The sequence below is a fragment of the Ascaphus truei genome, chromosome 3 (assembly GCF_040206685.1).
Source record: "Ascaphus truei isolate aAscTru1 chromosome 3, aAscTru1.hap1, whole genome shotgun sequence".
NCBI lineage: Eukaryota > Metazoa > Chordata > Amphibia > Anura > Ascaphidae > Ascaphus > Ascaphus truei.
In genome coordinates, this window is record NC_134485.1 from 313,152,200 (window position 1) to 313,177,974 (window position 25,775).

At 46.2% G+C, this 25,775-nt stretch overlaps 1 protein-coding gene across 3 annotated transcripts in view; it reads right to left on the reverse strand.

Moving 5' to 3' along the window:
- ELF1 (E74 like ETS transcription factor 1) overlaps positions 1–17,177 on the reverse strand; it is a 123,018-nt gene extending 105,841 nt beyond the window's left edge. For 2 of the 3 annotated variants that reach the window (XM_075591060.1, XM_075591057.1), the window contains exon 1: positions 17,072–17,177. The gene's annotated coding sequence lies outside the window, so the exon portion shown is untranslated. Of the gene's footprint in view, positions 1–6,998; positions 7,045–17,071 lie in introns of all 3 variants that reach the window. The other variant, XM_075591058.1, reaches the window with a different exon arrangement.
- Positions 17,178–25,775: the final 8,598 nt, after the last annotated feature.

Genomic DNA, 25,775 nt, shown 5'->3' on the forward strand with positions numbered 1-25,775 from the left:
ACCGGGGGATATGGCTGCCATTTCCTCTCATTGAGGTAAGAAGAATGATTTACAATTGAATGTGTATACTTAATAAGCTTCCAATTGCTTTCCTTGACCATGAAAACAAACTACACAGTAATATGGTGTTTTTATATAGATCTGCTCTGTATATTATACAACACGATAAGCAATGTAGATTAGTATGTCCATTTTAGTATCGGAAACATGGTTACTTTCTTCAACTCAGAAATTATCTCAGGGATCCGTTATGGTATTTCCCACTAAATAATAATACTGGAATGGTCGGTCGTGATCTTCAATTTTTAATACCCCAACTCACTCCATACTCCCATCAATAAGTACCAAGGTTGAGAGTGCTGCAGCTCTAAGCAACCTGTTCCAAGTGGGCTGGCTACTTGACCCAGCGCCCTGACCAGAGAATAACACACACACACACACACACACACACACACACACACACACACACACACACACACACACACACACACACACAGTTTGTTTGCTTTATCATTCTCCTGGAATGTTTGCGCTTTGCCCTTTGGATTCAATGGAGCTGTTCTCTTACATCACCTGAAACAACCAGGAAAAATTAGGAGTATTCCAACATACCTGCCAACAGTATTCAGTCTGGGATTGTCATACTTATTGCTCGTCTGTTAACAACTCTGGTACAATAACACAGTAAGAGAGGAAGAAAAGCTGGCCTGGAATTTGTTAGAATGCATCTGTTTACCAGTGATAACAGGTTCAGCGCAGGAGAACCCGGCGTCACAATGCGGAGTACAAGGCTCTTTTGAACCTATTTCTGGCCTACAAGAAGAAAACGCAGGGGGTGGACAAATATATAAATTACTTAGGAGCCAGTGTTTTGTTAAGCGCCAGGGAGAGAGGGAGGGAAGAGAGGCTGGTAACTCGGTGTGTGCGTGCGCGACACCCTCTCACACAGACACTCCTGCTCTTCCCTCTCCCAGCCACATGCATCTTTCAGTCAGTCAGTGATCCCGGGGGCGCCTGTGCTGGGCACAGTCACGTCTGTGATTGAAAGCGCAGTTACTGCCGCTCTGTTTACAGAGGAGATGGAGCAGGAGGGGGCAGAGGTGCGTGAGAGCTGAGCTGGTCGGGGAGCTCCATTACGCGGAGCTCATACACTCCGCTTGCTTGCGAGAGTGCGAGCTCCGACTGTGCCGCGCGGCTGTAGCACAAGCGATCTGCGCTCAGTGTTTCAGGCGATGGAGGGGGAGGGCAGCGCATGGGCTTGCATCACAGAGCTGATACACCGTGATTGGCGGAACTGCTCACGCGACGCGGCAGCCGCCTGAAAAAGACAATAACATTTGTCTTCTCACAACACTGCAGCGTCAACACGCTACTTCGCCTGCACGCAACTCCCGAACTATGAGCTCGGCCTTACACTCAGAGCCAACATATATTGGAGTGGCAGGAAAGTGGAAGCACTCAGACATGCAACATCTACTCCTACTATGTGTTATGTTTGGGCCCACCCAAGAGATTTTAGCTTTGCAGATTTATAGGCCCGTGTTACACGTCCCATTGATGGAGGACATCAACTCTATTCAAATGAATGGGACCAAAACCGTCACTGGCAGAGCGGAAGCGGCTTCAACGTATATTGAACAGGGGCTAGAGGCCCAAAATCATAACTTTAAAAAAAAAAAAAAACACCAAGTGATTTACAATACATACTGGTTTTAAAATAGGGCTTTGCGTGCATACTGCAGCAATGATTGCAAAGATGCAGTCTCAGGAAAGATTTTCTTTCTCCCTGACCACTATTAAAAAGCATGGTGTGCATAGTAGACAGCAAAAACGTAAATGGACTACCTGCATGTGAAAATGTGTACAGCTGTGATATCTAGTGTTACTAATAATTGTTGTGATATTTAGTGTTACTAATAATTATTAGACATTTGTACTGGAAACAGACATGAAAGAACAGCATGGCCACAAGAATCCCTGACCTAGGGAGCTTGCAATCTGCCCTGTTATCCACTTGCGAAAAAGAAGTCTATAAAATCACATCTCACGCCAGGGATCAGCATCTCATTCTGAACATTCCTGTGCAGTCCTTTTCTGATAGTGGAGTCTTGGACACTCACATTAGCCAAGGCGAGAGCGGCCTGCAGATCCTTGGCTGTTACTCTGGGGTTCTTTGTGGCTTCCTGGATGATTTGCCAGTTTGTTCTTGGAGAGATTTTGGTAGGAAGACCGCTCCTGCGTAGAGTGACTGTGGTCTTCAACTTTCTCCATTTGAAGACTATTTGTTTGACCATGGATTGGTGGAGCCCCAAATCCTTAGAAATTGTTTTGTAACCCTTTCTAGACTGATGAGCGTCAATAACTGCTATTCTGAGGTCCTCAGAGATTTCTTTTGACCATGGCATGACGTGTTTCCACACACCTGTATGGTTTCTGATCTTTATATAGGTTGGGTTCTCCCAAACTCACACTTGAAGATCTACCTGATTATTTAAACACCTGATTCTAATTATCCCCTTTAATTTAGTTGATAAAACCAGGGTTTCACTTACTTTTGCACAAAGCCTGTATCTTAATCATTGTCTAATTCATACATCATTTTGTTTCAAAAGACCAATTCCATGTCAACATAAACCCTATTGGATATTTAAGAAAAGACCGATTTTGATTCAAGAAGGTTATATATTGGAGAAACTATGGAATTTCTGTAATAATCATTAGGGTTCACAAACATTCGCCTCTGTAGCACGCACAGGGATGGAAAAAATCTCAGGGCGACTGGATGTCAGGTGCCTAAAATCTAAAACCCAGAGCCTTTTTTTTTTTTTTTGAGTGGTGGTTTGACCAGTCAGTCAGCACAGCGACCGGCAGCAGCGTATCAGATCCTACTTCACTAATGCACCATCCGAGACTAATTAGGCGCGCTGTGTCCGTTCGTTGCAGTGCCCGAGTATGGGGCAGGGTAGGCAGTGGTGAATTTACATTTTTGCAGCCCGCAGGCTTGGGAGTGGCCCTCCCTACCATAGTGATGTCTCAACACCCCGCATTGTCATGGCAACACATCATTTGACGCTGGGTCGACATGATGACGCGACACTGCAGGAGGGGGTCCCCTATGGGGGGTGGGGAGGGAGGGAGGTGGGCGCCAGAATATGCAACTGCCCTCACCACTCCAGAAAAATTAAAAATAAAGTTTGGCTTCTAAAAATTCAAGCTGGCTCTTAAGTTTTTAGAGTTTGTGTCCACCCTGAATATGTACTGTATGTAGCATGGCTAGATTCTCTTACAATGCTCACTTTGCATATTTAATTCTGTCTAGACACGCGATATACGGTCATAATAGCTATACCAAATATGATACACTTTCTAATGGACTTGCAGCAATTGTATGACTACAGCGATACAGTACAATTAAACATGAGCACGATGTATTCTGGTCTCTGACGTGCTGCATGTGACGATGAAGGGAAGAAGGTGTGCAGTGCTCAGCTCTCATCAAACCCTTTACCAGCAAAGGAAAAGAGCAATACAAACTCAGGGGCTTTAGCAGGCGCTGAGTCCAGGGCCGGCTTTAGGGTAGATTGATAGGCGCGGTCAAACAGGAAACCAAGCAATTGGGGATGCGCGCAAGGACCGCGCCCATCTAACCTAAAGCCAGCCCTGCGGTGCACGCCTGGGGTCAGGGCCACCGACAAGTGGCAGAGGGGGAAGAGCCGGGACCAGGCTCATGGCTGTCCTCAGATACACCTTCCCACGCCACCTTCTCTTAACCCGCCAGTGCGGGCCGGAAGCTGGGTGCACCCGGAAGTCCGGCCCAGCTTCCAGCGCGCCGGCAAGAGAGGATGGTGTGGGAAGAGGCAGGCAGAGCCAAACTGGTGACCAGAGGGAAGTGGTAATTGTGGTTGGGGGTGGGGTGGCAGTAATTATATTTAGTGGTGGTGTTTGTATCTGGGGTTGGGGGTAGAAGTGGTGTGTGTATCTGGGGTTGGGGGTAGAAGTGGTGTTTGTATCTGGGGTTGGGGGTAGAAGTGGTGTGTGTATCTGGAGGGTAGTAATGGTTTGTATTGGGGGTAATTGTGTTGGGAGGGTTGTATGGGTATGGGGGGGGAAGGAATAGGAGTGAAGAGGGGGGGATTGAGGGTGCAGATTGAGTGATAGTGGAGGGAGGAAGGAAGAGAGAGAGTGAGGAAGGGGGGGGGGGGAGCATGAGATTCAGAAGAGAGAGAACATCAGGTTACATAGTTACACAGTATCTAGGTTTTCTTGTGGCTAGGTCAGGTGGGTTTTTCCATGTACTGATAGTTACACTAAAAACATTGCTTAAGGTAAAACTACTGAAAAAAGGAAGTAGAAGGGTTTCACAGAAATTGTCGTTTTTGTTGCGGCGGTGGGGGAGGGTGTGTTTGATAGTTTGCCTGCTTCGTTATTAACCCATATCCTTGATAAAGGAGTTCAAACAAAACCTGAACGTAGTAAAACATAAGAATTATGGATACAGATCTACACATATAGTATAAAATACAGTGTGCGTGCGCGCACACACACACACACACACACACACACACACACATATATATAAATGCAATTACCTGAAGCTTCTCTAGCAAACCTTTCAGTTCAAATCGCATGTCTTGCTTTATGTAGCTACTTGTTTTTTAAATCTTTTGTTTTTTTTTTCTAGAAGCATTGGGTTTTTCTGCTTTCAAATACAACAACTTTATATTTTCCAATATACTTCGACTTGTGCATTTAGCAAAACTTTGGGCTGTGTGTGGCAGACAACGGTTAACAAAATGATTGCAGGCAGCCGGGCAGCCGGGCAGCCACACCGTTCCCCGCCCGTCATATTTATCATAGGTTTAGGCAACTTGCACAAAAGGTTTCAAACATCTGTGTTAACACTAACACACACCGAACAACACAAACAGAGCAACACAAGAAAGAATAAGGGAACAAAACAAACCCACCCCACTACACCTCCAATTCCTTGTATTATTGCTCCATAAAAAAGTACCCTAAAGCTTTTTCTGTTGCAAATGACGCAGCCATTACGATAAAGCAGATCCTTACGCTGTGTCAAAATGGCATATATGCTACATTTCATTTTAAGCGATGCATACATGTGTGTCTGCTGTATTCTCTGAATTATTACATGTAGCTCTATAGCATTTGTCACTTCAGTGCAGAAACATTAATCAACGGTTATCAGAGCACAGCAAAGATGCACAGCTATTTTAATACGATTTAAAAGTGCTGTCAAATAGCTTGGATCATTGATAAGAGTGGCGGCTTCACCTGCAGCCCCCAACTATTGCCCTCTCTCCCCGACACCTAGAAACACACACACACACACACACACACACACACACACACACACACACACACACACACGATGAGCTTCTCCCAGCTCCCACTGGTCAGCTGTTGTATGACAGTGTGCTCATGAATAGTGTCCCTCTCCTCCCCCGTGCTCAACACTAGTTCCAAGGGGTAAATCAGGGACAAAGTTAATGATCGCACCGGCATTAGGTAGGTAGCTGACCGGAGAGGGTTGGGGTGCTCCTACCCATGGCTGCAACACCCTCCACAATGCAGGGGGGGTGGGGGGGGGAGGGGAACAGCATTCGTCCCACAGCATTCTTTTCCCCCATCCATGTCACCCACTTCCCCTCTCCCCCACTTCCCTTCTATATCACTCTTCCCCCATTCCCTCCTACTGTATATCCCCCCCTCACATGTCAATCTCTCCCCCCCACCCCATGTGTTCCACTGCCTCAGTGAACGGTAAGGGTAATGTGTGGCTCTTTTGTGGGCTCGAAGGCTGCTTATGCAGCCCTTGTACTAGATCCTGTTGCTTAGATGCTGACCCATTTAATTCTGCACAATCCTCTATAAACGCTGCCGTGCAGCCAAGTAGCAAAAGACTTGTGCATTCACCGCTGAAGAGGCTCATATATATGCCCTTTACAGAGAGAACCTGGAAGGGCTTTTTAATGAAAAGTTGTCTGTGGCATAGAAACACAACACGGGAATATTACCAGAAATTCGATTTTCTTTGCAAATTTGTATTGGAGATCTGGGAAAGTTTGTCATCTCCCCTTTTGTAACTCGGAGTCATGGAACTACATCATGACAGCAACTACGGAGCACGGATTCTAACGGGAGCTGCTTGGAAAAGAAGCCCTGCTGCACGGACCAAGGCACTTGGGCTTGAGATGGACAAACTATCCGCAGACATTCCCCTTCGCCGCAGGCACGGATATCCCCGGCTCAATCTCATTTTAATTACAAACATTGCGCTGGAGCGAATGCTTTGCGCACGGCACGCCACACGAATGTGCAAATGTCTGTACTATGGCAAACTCATTTCATATTTATTTCGGAGTATAATTAGGGCTGCAGCCTCCGGCTTAAGCCATTGTGTTCTTGGGTATGGCCAGGGTGGCGAATGTACAAATATTCGCAGAGAGGGTGCAGCGATTCCGACGGTCGGCTAAATGCATTTGCCGACATTTTTAACTGCCAAATCCGAAGGGCGAAGATTCGACCGCAAATCAAATGGTGTTGAAGGCACTGCAGAGAATTTGCAGGCTGAATTTTCACACGTTCCACCATCACCGACGCAAGACCGTTGCTTTGCAATGCAAGCCACTTATGAAGGTCCACTGATCCAGCCCCCTTTCTGTATAATACAATGGTCAGACCCAAACCTTAGAGCATACAGACAGCAGAAGATTACCCGTTTAATGTGGATGCTGGTTTAAAGGCCAGGCTGAGCTTTACAAATCTCCCTTCCCCAGACCCTGAACTAGCTGCACCCGTTCTGAAAATCAGAACCAGGTGCCAAGAATATGCTCGATTCAACAAAACTGGAGGAGGCTTTAGATGCAGAGAGACATGTGACATGTAACATGGATGGTACATATCAGCCACATCCCACCTCCAGGTAGATCCTGGAATACCACCTAGAAACAGTGTGATAAAGGGTACATGTTTACCTTGCCTTCTTCAGCTTCAGTCTGCGCACGGGCCCCGTAAGTCAGGCTGTAACAAAAAAAATAAAAAAGAAAGAAAAAGCCAGCAGTGTTTAAAATGGCTACGGCAGATTAGGGGAAGTGGTATCTTTGCTTCAGCTTTCTGAGTCATACATGAAGCAGAGTGTTTGTGAGGAAGGGCACGCCCATGCTGCTTCAGGCCCAATTATCCTGCTAGGTCAAACATGCAAATGTGCAGGTAAGACAACACACACACACGCACAGTGCAGGATGGGAAGAGGAACGCCCTGCCCCACCTTAACCACGGAGAGAGCAAAGTGCAGGCGTTCCTTGGAGCAAGCGAATGGGAGTCAAGTGTAAGAACCAGGAGTGTCGAGTACCTGGTGTGGCAGGGAAAGAGAGATTTAAAGCGGCAGTGCCACTTAAACACTGTGCGGTGCCGGAGGGTTCTGACACCGCTGCAGTCACACCCTCTCCGGGGAAAAAGCGATCATGTGACCGCTCTCCTAAAACGCCCACACAGTCACTTCCTCCGTCCGGTGACGTTAACGGACGGGGAAAAAGACCTCCCTTCCCGCTTTGTTGGCGGTCTGATTGCGATTGCCCCCTACAAAAACCGAGGTGACGTACAGGGCACGTCAAAAGGGCATCCGGGATGCCACCCTTCATTGCGTACGCTGTATGTCTATAGGGCTCTGAAGGGGTTAAAGAAATTCCAACCCCAGTGGTCAAAATGTGATGATACTAGAGGGCCCCGGATAACCGTGCCTTTTTTCTACACCCAGAGTATGCTTTTCTAAATTATTATTAGACGTTTTATTTATCAACAAAATGATTAGGGGTACAGAATAAAAAGGCGGGTGGGGTGGGGTGTAGTACGGTAAAGGAATCAAATGAAATACAAAATTGGATGGGAAAATAAATAATATAGAAAACAAAAAACAGACAGGTCCTTATGTGTTTCCAGTATTAAGGGAGTGAATATATAATGGTATAAGGTGTCCCATAGAAATCATCAAGATACTGTTTCAATTGACAAGTATTATTTTGTCAAAACTGGGCCCTCATACACTGTATATCTTCACCAGGGGTCCCAGACCTTAGTACATTTTTGGAACAATTGAGATAACTGGTTAATTTAGCAAAAGGCATAAAACTTGCCATATTTTATTTTGATCGTTGAAAGGTTTGAAGCTGGTTGTTTCCATGAAGCTGAAATACCGCATCTGGTGGCTACAAATGTGAGAGTTATGAGCTTCTGCTCGTTGTTGGAGGCCACAGGAACCGGTCTGTCCAGCAACGCGGAGCATGGATCAGATTCGAGAGCAAAACTGACAACATTAATAATCAGCCTAAACCTGCTTCCATAGGTTAAGTATTTCAGGATACCTGTAATAACAAGCAGTTTATTTAATGACCAGGTTGATGGATGTTTATATTCCACTTTATTTTTTTATGAAAAGCAGATTTTAGAAATCCTGTCTATTTCAATTTGTAGAACCTAAATCTTTCTAAAATATAGGTCAGAGAGCTTTTGTCCCAAATGGTTAGATCCCTCCAACTACACTTGTTTGGCTCATACAGTACTGTTTTAGTAGGCTCTGTACTTGACCCCAAACAATGTACCTGCTTGTACTGCTGCACTCTCCAACCACTAGCCAAATCACAATCTTTGGAGGCGCCAATAGGCTGGCAGCTCCCCCTCGCTACGTGGCCTGCCAATCAGCAGCACAGAAGATTCCGATTGGGAATTCAATAGGAAGCAGCAGCGGGAAACAGGCTCCGTCTCTGGACCCTCCAAGGTTCCTATGCCTGCGGGTTCCCCTCCGCCTGCGTCCCGTCAGCAGGCTCAGCCTGCAGTTGCAAGGCGGTTCCGTATAAAGTGCAGGAAAAGGCCAAGTTATGTGGGCTATTATAGGGGTTGGGGGCTATACAAGAGGGGTGTAAGGTACACGTGTAGATCTATACGAGGGGTGTGGGGGTATACATAATGGGTGTGAGGTTCTAAGAAACGCACGTGTACCTATTTTCCGCTGTGAAATGTTGGAGGATATGTTAATAAATGTAAAAAAAAAAAAAAAATTAAAACCAGGGGTAGGGTTGTTATTTTTAAGTCACTCTATACGCTGCCCAGCACAACTGTGTTATTAAAAAGATGCTATTACTGTCATAATGGAAATAATGTATGTATAGATTTATACAGCGCTTCACAGCAGTAACACACGTGACACAATAATATAACACACAATGAGAACAAGTGCTTCAGACATAAAAGTAACATTAGGAAAAGGAGTCCCTGCCCCGAAGAGCTCACAATCTAAGTTCTAATGAAAATGTTACGGATTTGTGTGTTCTGTGAATTCTTCGCTTCAGTGGATACTCTGAAATTGTTATTTTAAATCAAATACTTTATTGTTCTCAGCTTTTAGCTGTGCGACTATTGGCCTAAAGAGAGAACTAAGCAAAGAAGTGGGGGGCATGTCTGTAGACAAGGCGGCTCCACCGCCGAAGCAAGACAAATTGGTAATTGGTAGATAAAATGCTTGGGTAAAGATTGCATCACAATGAAAACAGCAAGCGGTTAATAAACGGATATAAAAATATTGATTGGACTTAAACACATTAACCATTTCACTGCCACAAGGTCACCTTGGTCTAAGGTACAACTACTTCTTTTAAAAAAGGACATCAGCTCTCCCGAGATCCAATCAGCTGTTCTTTAAAACTCCCATCATGCCCTCTCGTGATTTAGCATAGATATATAGAAAATGTGGTGAACCACGCTCTCCCACAGGTGAACCCTAATAACGGACCCTTTCCCCCTTGTTCAGAGCACCCCAAGAAGCTCCTGGAGAGACCTCCCGGAGGTGGTCTCCCTTAAAGAGACAGAAAACAATACAAGCAGCGCACGGGGGATCAGTACATCAATATATGTATTTAAAACAATTCACAGTGGACAGAATGGCGGTCAGGAAAATACTTGAACGCAATAATGAAAAACAATTTGGAGAAACAACAGTAAAACACAAATATTACGTTCAGGTATTTTCCTGAAAGCCATTCTATTCACTGTGTATTGTTTAAAATACATTATATTTATAAGCCGATCTTCAGTGCGTTGCTTGCATTTTTATAACATATCTCCTAAAAACAAAAACAAAAAAAAAAAACCTGTTATGATTTGAACCCCTTTACAAACAGCAGAAACACCCCAGCAGTAAAGGAGTTAATAAAAAAAAGGGAAGAGGAGTGACCTTGTGGTTAAGATGCATGTCGGAGTCACAGCACCATCTCCGGCTCACAAAGTCACAGTCTCCCCTGCACCTTAGGCTGCAATTACAGTGCTGGCGACGCAACGTCGCGGCAAAACAAATGTATTGCCGCCGTCGCACGCGCTTATAGTAGAAGCGCGGCCTTAGGCATCGAAAAAAAACAAGACTGAGCTCCATGGACTAAAACTTATTGCGGTAACTATTTCGATTGTAATATAGAAGCAAAATAAAAAACAATGGTATGAAGCATAGGTGGTTCACACAAACAGCGATGTCTCTTGCACACGAGCCAAATGCTTGATTTTCATTTCAGCAAGTTCAACGTTTCAATACAAAAACCAGCATGGAAAATCAGGACATACAACTTTTACACAGAAGGGTCTTGTTGGTTGCACAATGCACATTGGGAATTGCAGTGGGTCGTACAATATGAGCCCTCCCCATGGGCCTACATTGCAGAAAAAAAATGCATCGACTGAATTGCTTTGAAATTGTTCTATTTTGTCGTTCAAAAAAATGGAAACAAATAGATCATAACAAGTGGATTTTCATACATCCTCATTCAGTGTCACTTTAAGGTCATTTTAAAAGCACTAAAATACAATATTATGCAAGGGTTTAAATGTAAAACAAGTGTATTCTACCAGTGTAGAGCAAACGCCATCATAATCTGCCTTTAACTCAACTTTGATCCTAAAAGTTACTTTACAGTTACAACAGAAGTCAGACATAGATGTTGCAGAATAAAGCTCACCACAAACGTCCCTGCTGCATGCACTAGCTTCTGTCTGTTGATGGAGTTCCCCTTTTACATAATCTAGTCTCTGATGCCCTCAGAGAGACTAGTGACTTGAAGGGGCAATCTTGGGGACACATGTTTTTTTTATAGTATTGAAGCCGGTGGTCTCTGGAGCAGAACCGCATTCATTTCAGCTCCTGGGGACTCCCTGCTTCCTGAGATACTTACCATGGAAGGAGGGTTAGGGGGGCGGAAGCTGCCCAGACAGGGCTATCAATATGGCTGCTTTAAATGTCCTGCAAACCAATTCCATGGTGTCATGCCTTGTGGCCCATGTGACAAACTGCGCAGAGATACCGGCACCTCCTCCCCAGGTATGTCAATGATCAATGGTGTTCAGCTCGGGAGATGCCCGCCTTCATACCTATTACTAACAAGACAAACATCATGTTCCCCAGGAGTGCGCTTTTAAGCCTCACTCAACATTCATTCACTCAGCAGACATATTCCCAACCCCTATACAGGCAGTCCTCATTTTACAACGAATGGCTTATCCAACACTATGCAATGCATACCTATGTTCATTTTTACAATGCCAAAACAGCTTATCCAACGCTCTGCAAAGATGTATGTATGTATATATGTGTACACACACACACACATAAATTATATAGTGTATATACTGTGTGAGTGTGCTGCATATCTTACAACCTGCGTAAAATATTTGGTGTATTTTAGTGTTAAAAATGCCTCCAGGAACGGAACCTCTCATTTAAACAGTGTTCCTATGGGAAAACGTGTTTCGCTATCCAACGCCATTTTGAGTAATGCATTGTGTCGGATAACCGAGGACTGTCTGTACACGAAAAGTAATGGTTAGCACCATAAAAAACTTTTTAAATACTTGTAATATCAACTTTCATGAAACAAAAAAAATAAAAAAATACATTGTAGCCACGTCCCGTGTGTGTGTATATATAAAAAAATTATATATATTAGATAGTATGATACCTTTTATTGGACCGACGATGTTAGCTCTTCAACAGGAAGAGCCAGATCAGAAAAACATTCAAAAAGGGCCACGACAGTATTGTAATGTCGCTTTGGATGCATTTAAAGCCTTACACATTGTTCTAACATGGTGCCCGTGTTTATAACCTCTATATATTTACATTACCTTAACTTACAGAAGATGGTCAATGTAAAAAAAATGGCACCAAGTTATGAAGGCAACTACAATTAAATGGAGTAGGGGAAGCCACCCTAAAGCTGTCCAAGGGACGCAAGTGGAAGAGCCCTGGTATACAGTATATACACCGTCAGATCTCATATTGTTCTGCTCTAAGTATATGTCAAAACAGGTACATGCACGGACGTCCGTGCATAGAAAAAAAGTAAAAGCGGTTACTGGCAACACTTCATGTGTGCACACTGCGGGCAGTAAAAATGGGGGCGGTTACAGGAACGCATAATTGCTCATTTAACAGATCAACAATATCTTTCTTCCCCCACCCAGACAAACAGATGAGCCTGCAGTGCACCTGCTCCTCAACCAGCCATCCTCTACTGACACACTGATAGCACAGAGCCAAGCAAGCTGCTCTTATACAAACAGGGGGTTACTCATTAAACTGGAATAGTGCCGATCGGGGCGCTATTGCATGGAATCTACTAATAAACTCAATGGGAATTTCCATGCTATAGTATCCCGATTGGCACTATTGCAGATTAATTAAACAACACCCAGAGTTATCACAGCGGTGTCACACACACACGAATTTAGGGAGTGGTTATAACGGGCCTGTCACTGAAGGGCAGGAAACCATGGGGAGCGAAAGAAGCAGGCCAAGAAAACCACAAGAGAGTCAAAGAGGATCTTTCAAATGTGAAGGAAAGAGATTAGCAGCTAATATGAGAGGGGGGAAGGGAACGAACATGAAGATAAGAGAGAGGACTTTAAAATAAAAAAGTTACCTCTACACCCAATGTCCAGATACATCACACGGTACACATACCTCTGTCTCCACTGTGTACAGTCAACCGGACACAACACATCCATCTCTTCAATACAAAAAACTCAACGCACACATACGTACGTCTGCCTCCACCACATCAGGGCACACATACCTCTGCCACCACATTGAGACATCAGGGCACAAAAAAGTCTGGCCCCTACTGTACAGAAACCACAGGGCACACATACCTCTGCCCATGTACAGATGTCAAGGCACAAATACATTAAACCTCAATATAAAAAGGACGCCAGTTGCACACATGCTCCTCCAAGGATGCAGAGAAAACATCGTATGTATTGGACTCAAAATGACTCATGCCAGTTACAGGTCATTAACTGATCCCCTGACAAAAAGTTACTTTTGCTCCTTCCTGCTTCCATTTCCTTGCAGCCACAATACAAACTGCCTTGTGATGAATAACCACACACAGAATTCCTGATAAAAAACAATAACAACAACAACGTATATATCCTATAATGCGCTTTTTTTTTTGTTGTTTAATCAATTTTGATGCACAGTGATTTCTGGGATAATTCAAACCTACACTGTACGTTTAATGTAGTACTTTTTTAATCTTAGGGAATAAATAACAATACTATGCATTTAACCTATACTTCCAAAGTGTCTCCGTCAGCAAATGTTTTAAAAAGCTTGCGCTCTGCAGCTAGGTTTCTTCCCCGTGCCTTTCCCCTTGCACCAAAAATACCTTGTTGCACAAACAGAGATGGACGGGGCTCTCCGTTAAATGATTTATGCAATCCTCTGACCATGACTCATGAGCAAAAGTGATGCAAGCTGTGTGACTGCACCTCAAAAACATCACAGGACAAAGAACAAACCAATGCCTGCAGCTCGCCACTCGTGCTATGCAGGGAGCTCCAAAGTTCCAGAGTGGCAATCCGCTTACATTTCCCAAACCCCACGATACCCTAGACCAGCAGTGCGCAAAGTCGGAGCCGCTGGATTTCTCTGGGGGCGCAGGCTGTTGCAGAGGCCCCGCGCTCTTCCGAGGCATTTCAATGAAATGCCGAGGGATCGTGTGGGGCCTCTGCAACTCTAAAACTTACCTCGACTCTGCCGGCGTCAAATGACGCAGCGGAGTCATGTGACGTGACGCCACCGGGTCATGCGACATGACGCCACACGCGTCAAATGATACTGTGGGTGACATGACCCAGCGGCGTCATTTGACGCTGCGCGAGATAAGGAGGGGGGCGCAGAACGCAGGAGAGCAGGCGGGGGGACGTCGTCGTCATTCCCCCAATGTCAGGGCCCATCCGAAAGTGAAGGGAGTAGCACTACCCCGGTGCACTTTTATCTCCCCGGGCACTCCAGTACCCGGGTACCGCTGAACACTGCTAGGAGTTAGGAGTTAAATAGGCACATCCAAACAGTGGCTCCTCCGCTGCAGGGGAATGTCTGTGTAGGCGACAGACGTGTACACAGGCGTTCCCCTGCAGCGGAGGAGCCATTGGGAGTCATCTGCCACTGTTTGGATGTGCCTATTTAACTCCTATCTTGTTGTGAGTGGGATTCTTGTTTTTGTAAACCGGACAAGCAGCGCGGCGCAACTAATGTATTTTTAGACAGACCTTGTCTCTTTCATATTTTAATAAATTAGCTTAACTGTTTATTGTAGCAGTTTTTTGATTGTTAATTGTTTGTTAGTGTGTAAGACTGAGTCCATGGTGACTCCAGCCGTGCGGAGGCGCGCTTAGTCTGAGGGAAAGCGGGTGCTTTCCCTGGCCTTAGTTTGCGCGCCGTCCGGGGGCGTGTGGGGGGGCGGGCCAATGACGTCACGGAGCTGGTTCGTCCTCATTGGGCGAACCGCTCACGTGACCGGCCCTGCGCTCCCGTGAGCGCTCAAACTAGAAAATGAATGTCGGCTACGCTTCCGCGCGCTTGCGGAAGCGTGCACGAGCCCCTGCTAAAGCCGCTCTCATTGCGGCTGCAGGGGCTCACTGCCGACCGTGAGCACGGCTCAGCGTCTAAGCGCTGACCAAGCCCGCGGCCTTAGTCTTGTCCCGTCTTAGTTGTTATGTTGATTATGCAGCAGTACACACCGATTGTCCCTTGTGTTTAATTCCACATGTCCCGAGGAAACTTCTTTGTGGATCCGGATGTTCCAGATTGGACTTCTGTAATAAAGTTTTCATATTACCTTATATTTGCATTGATTGGACTTTGAGGCACTGGTTTGTATTTGTTATAACCACTGTTTTTTTAATTTCACGTCTGTGTCTGGTGGTGTTTCTGCTCGAGGCACTGAAGGGTGCGAATGGTGATGCAATAAAGATGGCGTCAACCTGCAACAGCCAATTGAAATTCCCACAAATACGATGGTACACTTTACCAAATATACCCCAAAGACCCAGCACACCATTAGTTCATCAACGTGCAAGGAATTCCTATCAAAGGCAGCATGTGTTGTCTATTCTTTGTTACTATTGCTGAGGCCCTGGTCAAGAGATCCCTTGGTGCCTCAGGTGCTGTCCCAGCATCCACTTCTTGTCGGCTCAACCATTTGATGTGCACTCTTCTACACCAGTAGTACCAGAAATGTGTGTTTTAAATATATGAGTGAAAAAACATACCTCAAGAACCACAGAGTAAATGTGATAACCTAACAAGCAGATCGTTTAAGTCAGGGGTCCCAAACTCCATCCTCAAGGGCCACCAACAGGCCAGCTTTTATGGATATCCCTGCTTCAGCACAGGTGGCTCAATCAGTGGCTCAGTCAAAGACAGCCACCTGTGCTGAAGCAGGGACCTCCATAAAAACTGGTCTGTTGGTGGCCCTTGAGGACCTTAAGTAAAGCAACACAAATTAAAATAAATCTAAACGTATCTATTTATTTGCACATAAATGTTCAAGTTAAATATGTACTAGCTCATTATGACATGCACACTTTTTTTTTGTGTGTACGAATGGTTTTTATTAGGGTTTTTAACAGGATACATATATAGTTCTTACATATGGGTAACATGATATCCCTTATAGACAAAATGTAGACCGAAATTTGAGTTTAGGCAGAATATTTTATACAGGTTAAAATAAAATATATGGGGGGTATGTGGTAGGTACCAACCACTAACTCTAAGCCTTTATATAAATCACTTATATATGTAGCCATTTGGGCCCTTGCCCAAGACTCGGTCATCATTGAATCTTAGTTGTGGGTATTCAGCCATAGTTCCCATATTTTATTAGATTTGTCCCTTCAGTGTTTCAAAAATGCAGTTAGCTGCTCCATTATCATAGCCTCGTTAATTCAATATATTACCCTTGCTCTTGAGGGGGTAATAAGCTTTTCCAAGCAGCTGCTATTATGCATCTAGCGGCGGTGAGAAGAGGCGATATTAATCGTTGGACCGTGTGGCTCGCCTCCTCAACTGGTTTGGCCAGAACATAAGTCAGAGGATTTAGTGGGATCTCCAGACCTGTTGTCTCAATGGTTATCCCCTAAACTACTTTCCAATATTTCCTAACTGCTGGGCATGTCCACTAAATGTGGGCCATATCGCCGACCTGCCCACTCGCTCTCCAGCAGAGCTCTGGGGAAATCTGCTTCAGTCTCGCCGGTGTGAGATACCAGTCTTTTGTAGTAGTCTGTATAAACACACACTTTTAATAAAAAATATTGTATGTGTTTTACTCGGCGGTTAGCCTATTTGTATAGAAATGTATTTCTCATCACAAAAATTGAGTGTAGTTTTAAAATCGTTGGATCTCACAGCGTACGCATGCGATCCGAGTACATGCATAAAAACAACCTTCAGACAATCTGACCCTTCCAACAAAACAGACTAACAACAGATATCTTTCCTCCTAGGTTTTCAGGGTTTCATCCCAGACATATCCGCACATATCTCCAGGGAATATCTGCAACATGCTTAGAATACAGGCTGGGTAGCATTCGAAGAAGAAACAGGTGCGCAAATCACATCAGGACATGGAAAAGAAGTAAAGACACCAAATAGTGCAATATTGTCACTAGGCTGGGTAGCATGCAAGCTTTTCCCATCACCCCCCAGGTCATGCTTTCCTACCTTCACTGAAGGGCGCTTGGGTATATTCTCAGTACACCACTCTGCCTGGAAAACATTCTTTGGGACAGCGACAGATAACTGCTTATCCACTGTGAGATCAAACAGAAAACACTAAAAATCAGACTTTTTCCCCCCATCTACACAGCATACATAGATTAGAAGCGCTATATGCAGAGCAAACCATTCCTCATGTTTGAAGCTTTTACCCTGCATCAAAGCACCCCTATGACTGACAAGAGGAACACACACACACACGGGGAGATGGCACGGGGTGACCAGATATAAACAGACACACAATATCCAATGTGAGTGTGGCTGCTGGAAAACTGACCAAGCAGTGGGGAGAGAGGAGCTTCAATACTTTGTTTGTTTCCCCAGTGCAGTAGTAAGGAGTTAAAGGTTCATGGTAATAATGCAGAGAGAGATTTTCCATGGGTAAGTTTATCCCACTTGTGTCCTCATGGGGGTGTGCCACTGCCAAGACACCATATAAAGACCGGCCCTATGCTCGCAGCACGATGCAGTCTATTGCTACACCCGCAATCGCCTGGATGACATGAAAATGAAGGCCCTGTGGACCTCAGTGTCAGGAATACATTGTCAGTTTTTTTGCAACACGCACCCTTATTGAAAACCACCGCTTTTGTGACTTCTTTTACTCGAGTCATTTCCTCAAAAAAGAACAAATATGCTAGTACAACATACGCCGGAAAATAAATGTATGTTTCTATTCTGTTTAACAGCGTTTATTTCCCTTTATTTATCCCTTCTGTGGAAGATAGGTCAGCAAAGTTTCTGCCCCTGTGACGCTGTAGGGGTTAATGCTGTTTGCTGAATCTGGGGCACACATTTTACATTTTCAGTATCTAATTTTTTGGGAAGTATTTGCACCTTGATATTATGGTAGATACAGATGTTGTCAGATAAACTGCTCCAATATGTGCACTGTATCTAGTTCTGATCCAACTGCACAGCTTCTGCTGGAAAAGGCTTCTTCATTACAAGAGTCAAGGAAACGGGTTTTAAAGCACAGTCATTATGGTTTCAATTTGTAGCATGTGGCTGCACACAAATATATTAACTGGCAAAATGTGGTGTTTGCCACCTCCACTAAGAAGAGAATATTTATTTACATAATGAAACAAAAGAAAGAAAGAAAATCCAGACTCCTAGTACTAACTATGTTGGTGATCTCGGTAGGTAAAATAATCATACCATGAATATTTGTAGCTCATGACTGTAAGGCCTCGGGCATGGTCAGCGCACCGTGCTGAGGCGCGCTGCTGCTCGGCACTGAGCCCCTGCAGCCGCAATGAGAGCGGCTTTATCAGGGGCTCGCGCACGCGTCCGCACGCTTGGGGAAGCGCGTGTCTCACGGAGGTTTCAAATTTGGCGCTCACCGGAGCGCAGGGCCGGTCACGTGAGCGGTTCGCCCAATGAGGGCGAACCAGCTCCGTGACGTCACTGGCCCGCCCCCGACACGCCCACGGACGGTGCGCTATGTAAGGCCAGGGAAAGCACCGCTTTCCCTGAGCCTCAGCGCGCCTCCGCCCGCATTAATTCACTATGTCCCAGGCTTAAGACAGTACCTGTATGTAAGCACCTGGCTAAACTGGCAAACACACCTAAAGTTGCTACTTATCATAAACAAAAAAGTGCATGTGCACCTCTTACCAGTTAATGGGAAATGATCACTTAGGTGGAGTGCATGATCCTAGCAGGATCCCTTTCTGTCTCTTTGCAACAAACCTTTATTCCCATGTGCACCCCCATAGGTTTAGCTGAGTACACACATATATACATACACACACACACACACACACACACACACACACACACTTTTACCACAAAGAAACCAACCCCCGAGGACCAAAATCAGCAAGATTTGGGGGTTCTGGCCCAAGAAAATAACAAGTTAGAGGTATTGTCGTTAACCAATGAGATGCCATTGCAGTCTGAGAGACAGTGGATGCTAAAACTCACTGGTGTCCGACTCGAATGTAATGCGAGTTCACATCCGTTTCCTTTTCAGTGTCACCGTCGTGTGTAAGAAGTAAGTCATTAGTGCACTCAACTCCCATCTACACATCCTAAATAGCAAACTGATGCACACAGTGCAAAATAAGATCTACACTTATGCTGACATGGAGTACAAGTTACTGATGTATAAGCTGTAGGGCAGGCCTGCACAACTCCAGTCCTCGAGGGCTGCAAACAGGGCAGGTTTTCAGGATATCCCTACTTCAGCACAGCTGGCGCTATTAATGGCTCAGTATGACTGAACCACTAATTGAACCAGCTGTGCTGAAGTAGGGAAATCCTGAAAACCTGGCCTGTTTGCGGCCCTCGATTACTGGAGTTGTGCAGGCCTGCTGTAGGGAAACTCATTTGTCTAAATTAGGATAAAAGATTTTCTTTACAGTTAAATCCACACAAATGGCATCAGGGCAATACAGGTAGCAGGCCTAAAACTGGCTGAATGGCCTCTATGGACTACAGTATATTGAATTACCCCTAGTCTGTTGACGACTAGCTCACTTTGACCAGACTATTTTTTTCTCATCATAATTGCCTTACTGTTTGCATGCTGTCATTTTCAGTGGACTGATTTATACAGTGGACTGATTTATACAATAGACTGCAAAAGCTCAAATAAAAGACAAATTTAGAATTAAGTAATAATCCCCTCAGAACAGGGCGTTACTGGCCAGTAATGCTCTGTTCTGAGGGGATTATTACTATTCTAGGCTAAATGTAGGCTTTTTTCATCAATAATAGACACTTTGTATAGTTATATAGATTTTTTTTATTAAAATTAAATGGTAAATACATTAAACCACCTCTATATACACTTACACAGCAGCCATCTATAACCACACGCTGCCGCCCCCTCTGTGTGTACACACAGACACACACACACACTTACTTTGCAGCTACACAAACACTCTCTCCCTCCCCAATTCAACTGAATCTGTCAGCTCTGTTCAAGGAGGGAGCGGGAGGATCCACTGCCTGGTTGCTACTTCCTGACCAATCCCCTGCCCTGTCTCAGAGCTGTTCTGAAAGCTGATTGGCTGGAAATAAACACATTGCAAGCTGCAAAAATTCCGGGCATTACTGAATGAATAATGACCGGAATTTTAACCAATCAGAGAGCAGGGATTTCACGAAGGCCTGGAATTTTACAGCTTTAGCCTATAATGTGAAATAATGTGGGTCACACTTCAGATAATTGACATGGTTTTCTTCTTCTCCCCAGTGGAGATGGACGATTCTTTAACAGACATTCAAATTTGCAACGAATATGGCGTTTCTTCACAGCTTGGGTCAAAAAGTGACATTCGCTCAAAAAATCAAGATACTTTGCAAATCCTATTAGCATATCTCCCAAGCGCCTCAGGTGTGCTCCGTTTTGAGCACAGGTATCTCTCCATGTCTTTGAGGGGAAATTTCAAGGGATAGATAGATAAATAACACATTAAGTTATGGTGGGTGAAAAAGGCGACAAAAAAACTCCACTGTTAGCATAAAGCCAATAAAGAATATCACTTGTGAGGACATTCACATGTCTTAGGCCTTGTCCAGGGTGGCGCTGAGCGAGCGGCGCACTCACGCTGGCTGCGATGAAACACATTGCGGCAATGTGTGTGGCCAGCGTGAGCGAGCGCGGCACTTAGCTGCTTGCCAAGCAAGCATATTTGAATTTGCCGCTTGCGCCGCCGCCGCGCATGAGCACCTGCACGCTCAGAGCCACCCTGGCCGCAGCCTTAGGCTCCGGCCAGGCTCCCCGCTGGCGTGCTGAGGCGCGCTGAGGCTTAGGGAAAGTGGGTGCTTTCCCTGGCCTTGCAGGTGCTTTCCCTGCGTGACGTCAGGGGGTGGGCCGGGGGCGTCACGGAGCTGGTTCGCCCTCATTGGGCGAACAGCTCAAGTGACCGGCCCTGCGCCGGCAAGCGGGGAAGTTTTAAAATTCCCTAAGACCTGCGCTTCCGCGTGCTTGCGGAAGCGCAGGTGAGCCCCTACTAAAGCCGCTCTAATTGCAGCTGTAGGGGCTCAGGGCTGAGCGGGAGCGCGCCTCAGCCAGCAAGCAGTAAGCATGGCCGAGGCCTTAGACAGGTCTGCAACCCTGCCTGTCGTCACCATTATCACCTATCATACAGTGCACCCACTGCAGCAAGGGATTCTGGAAAATGACATGCAAATGGACACAAAAAAAGAATAATAAATTATATTAATATTATCCTGGTATCTAGTAAAATAGGTCGCTTTCTCTCTCAAACAAATGTCTGACGGTAGTATTACATACACACGAGGGTACCCGAATATCACTTTCTTGTCGTGCTCAAACAAACACAATAACATAGTACAAAACCTAAAAGTTCCTTAAAGCGTTGCGTGCCAGATACTGTCCTTGACAACCAAATAAAATCATATCCACTTATAAAAAGGCTGAAGCATACATTTTTGAAGGAAGGATAGATAGGATAGATATAGGATGGCACCCCACTGAGACTGGCATACTGCCCGGTGCATTAACTGCAAAAGGATTAGGGATAAAGGAAGATAGTGGCCGGCACTCAAGCACTTGTTGGAGAAAAATAAATAATAATGAAAAATGTTTCACATATTATAATAAATCTTTTCCCACCAAGTGCTTGAGTGCCTGCTACCATCTTCCTTTATCCCTAATCCTTTTGCAGTTAATGCACCCGGGCAGTATTCCCGTCTCGGTGGAGTGCCACCAGAACTATATATAGATCTATCCCACCCTGAAAAGTAGAATGAATGAAATGTCCCATGCCTAGAAAGAAGGCAAATAAGCGAGTAACAGGAAACGGAGTCACGTTCGTCCATGTGAGCCCCATTCCTGGGTCAGGATTCACATCGCCATAAGACAATTAAAGTAGAGAAATCCCACACTTGCTGCCTTCTTTGTGCATACAGGGACATATCAATGTAATTGACAAACCCTAACTATTAACTATTAACAACTTTTCAATGTAATCAGCTCTCTTAGTAAACGTAAATTATTCTATCATGTGAAACAACGATTTAGATGATTCTTAGAATAACATTAATTGTTCATATCTGTTACTTACTGCTTTTCACCTGAGTCTGTTTGGCAAATGATGGCATCAAAATTACTGGGGTTTTACTAATTTGGGTATTTATCTAATTTTACATAAACAAATGTTGCAGAAAGGTCAGACTGCAAACTGCGTACTCCATTCATGTTAGCTGGGAATGAAGGAACATTTCAGTTCAGTGGTAACAAGGTCCCAATCCCAGTGTCGGCTACATGTGACCTTGGGCAAGGTCACTTTATCTCCCTGTATCTAGCCCCCACAATTAGATTCTACACTCGTCGGGGCAGGGACTCATTGTGCCTGCAAAATTCCCTGTAATACAGTGCTGTGTACACTGCTTTACACAAGAAGAATACATTAGCTCAGTCCTTATGCAGGGAGACAGGGTGTAACTTACTCTGTGACATCAACGCTCATGCACACTGTCTCAAGGGACCACCCTCCTACACAAATATGATGTATTAACTCCTTCAGTGTCAGAGGTGCCTTGTCCTGCTGCAGCCCCCTCCATAAATGCTGTGGCTCATTTTCCTCGGTCTTCAATTGGCTCTTACCAGCACCACAGCCAATCCCACTATCCCACACCCAATATGTAAAGTTTAGGGGCTTATTCTATAGCAGCCAATGTGACCAGTCTGCCAGCTCACGCACAAAACTCCCCACTGAAGTCAACAGGGACTTTCATCCGCTTTGTCGGAGGTAGAATAAGCCCTTTAGTAGCAAAACTATTTCATGGGCTAAAGGATTAGTCTCACCAAATGACCGTAACCCCCAAGAATTAAAAGGGGCACATGCAGACTCTGGAGTCTTCGTCTTCTTTGGGGCCCTTTTCACAGTGAAACAGTAATAATAATAATAATAATAATAATAATAATTAGACTCCTTACTGTAACTAATGGGAATCCTTCAGCTCACTAACCGAGCCCTGGAGATGCCACATTGCTTTGGCAGGCTTTCGTTTCATGTAATTAACATCTTTGTTGCCAAAAGATATGTGCAAAATCCCAGTTGAAGTTGGCAAACCAGGTGAAATTTGCCTCCCCCCCCAAATATTGGCACGCTTAAAACTATTCGCCAAAGCAATTAAAATGTCAATGAGCAAAGTCAGGAGGACCTTCACATACTGCCATTTGTGCTCAACTCTGAGCAACCTCAACGTGCAAATATTTAACAACCGCAAAATTTAGGAGGAGGAAGCAGCTTGAGAAAGCAACTTTTCAGGCCTCGTTCAGGGTGCCAGAGGCAGGAGTTGGAGGGCGGGCGGTAGTCTGCTGGGCGATGTGTGTTCATCCTCCCAGCAGACTTTTTCAGGAGTTGAGGAGGCGGGGAGGGGGCGGGGCTACAGACGTGAGGTTAGGGATCCAAGTTGCAGTCTTGAAATCATTCTCAAGAATGATTTCATTGGCTGCCGAGTTCCCAGTGACGCTGCTGCAGCTTCAAAAAACAACCTGGGTGTGATTGAAACTGTAGCCAGCGTAAACTCCGTACTTCGGAGACAGGGCAGCTGCTACCCTGACAACACCAATTCAATTTGAATACATTGTTTCCGACGGCAGCTCGCACGGCAGCATGCCCTCCCTCTGAAGCCAGCACCCTGAACGAGGCCTAAGGCCTCGTTCAGGGTGCAGGCTTCGGAGGGAGGGCATGCTGCCGTGCGTGCTGCCGTGGGACACAAAGTATTCAAATTGAATACTGGTTGTCAGGGTAGCAGCTGCCCTGTCTCGTAAGGCCGGAGTTGACGCTGGCTACAGTTTCAATAAACAAAAAAAATCGTTTTTTGAAGCTGCAGCAGCGTCACTGGGACCTCGGCAGCCAATGAAATCATTCTTGAGAATGATTTCAAGACTGCAGCCTCGATCCCTAACCTCACGTCTGTAGCCCCGCCCCCTCCCCGCCTCCTCAACTCCTGAAAAAGTCTGCTGGGAGGATGAACACACATCGCCCAGCAGACTGCCGCCCTCCCTCCCAACCTCCCTCCAACTCCTGTCTCTGGCACCCTCAACGAGGCCTTCGGCCTCGGTCCCGCTGCGCTCGGTGGCGTGGGCAGCCACACGCGAGTTCCCCACCAGCAGGGGAATCCTGCGGAGCCGGTCCCGGTCCCCCCTGGCTGCACAGCTCACTACACGCTGTGACGCGTCAGCCACTATGGGACACAAGAGAATGGTGTTCCCTAGCGTTGACGCGTCACGTGGTGTGGCTGTGAGCCAATGGGGAGGGGAGGCTTCGGGAGGAGGAGAGGCTTCGGGGAGCGGGGAGGAGTGTGGAGTGACAGTAGCGTGAGTGCCTGTCTCTGTCTGTGTGTGTGTGTGTGTGTGTATGTGTGTGCCTGAGTGCGAGTGCCTGCCTCTGTCTGTGTGTGTGTGTTGCTTTACTTACCCGAGCCGTGGAGGGAGGGAGGGGGGGAGAGTAGCGGGTCCCTCCGCTCAAGCCACACCCCCCTCCCACTCAAACCTCCCACTCCTGCCCACCTCCCGTTCCCTACAGACCGCATATCGCGGTCTGTGTATGTCAGCGCCCCGCCTGTCTGCAGTGCGGGCGCGCTGACTCTGGGAGCGGGGCCTTAGCCTTAGGCCTCGTTCAGGGTGCCGGAGGCAGGTGTTGGAGGGAGGGTGTTCGGGAGGGAGGACGGCAGTCTGCTGGGCGATGTGTGTTCATCCCCAGCAGACTTTTTCAGGAGTTGAGGAGGCGGGGAGGGGCGGGGCTACAGACGTGAGGTTAGGGATCCAAGTTGCAGTCATGAAATCATTCTCAAGAATGATTTCATTGGCTGCCGAGGTCCCAGTGACGCTGCTGCAGCTTCAAAAAACGATTTTTTCGTTTATTGAAACTGTAGCCAGCGTCAACTCTGGGCTTCGGAGACAGGGCAGCTGCTACCCTGACAACCAGTATTCAATTTGAATACTTTGTGTCCCACGGTAGCACGCCCTCCCTCCGAAGCCTGCACCCTGAACGAGGCCTAAGGCCGAGTCCATAGCAGGGGAGGCCGCGCTGAGCCATGCGGACGCTCCGCGTTGAGCCCCTGCATCCTCCATGAGGATGTCTTTAGAGGGGGCTCACGCGAGCGTCCGCAGGCGTGCTGAGGCGCTGGATTTTTCAGCCGACAGCCAAGCTGTTTTTCAGAGCGCTGTCGGTTGAAAACATCCAATCAGCGCGGAGCAGCGTCAACGTCACGGCGCCGTGACGTTGGTGTGTCGCGGGCGATTGGCCCAGCGACGTCACTGCCCCGCCTCCCTCAGTCTCCCCCCGCCTCCCGATCGCGCCCGCTGGCTCGCCAGCATGGGCATGAAATCGCGCAGATTTCAGCAGGCGAGCCTCAGCGTCAGCGCGCCTCAGCCCTGCTACCCCCTCTATGGCCCCCAGCCTAAGGCTGAGCTCAGACAGGCTGCGACGCGCAGCACGTTCGCCACTCTTTCACTTTGGTGGGTGGGAGTTTTCAAACGGAAAACGACACCCAGCGGCGAAGTACAGCGTTGTCGCCGCTGCACTTGAAAAGGACAACTGAAGTTATTTCAAGCGGCAGACGCGTCACGTGTAATTCGCCAGCCAATCACAAACACTTTTTTAAAGTCCCGCCTCCAATCGCGTCATTCTGTCTGCTGCGGAGGAGCACACATCGCCCA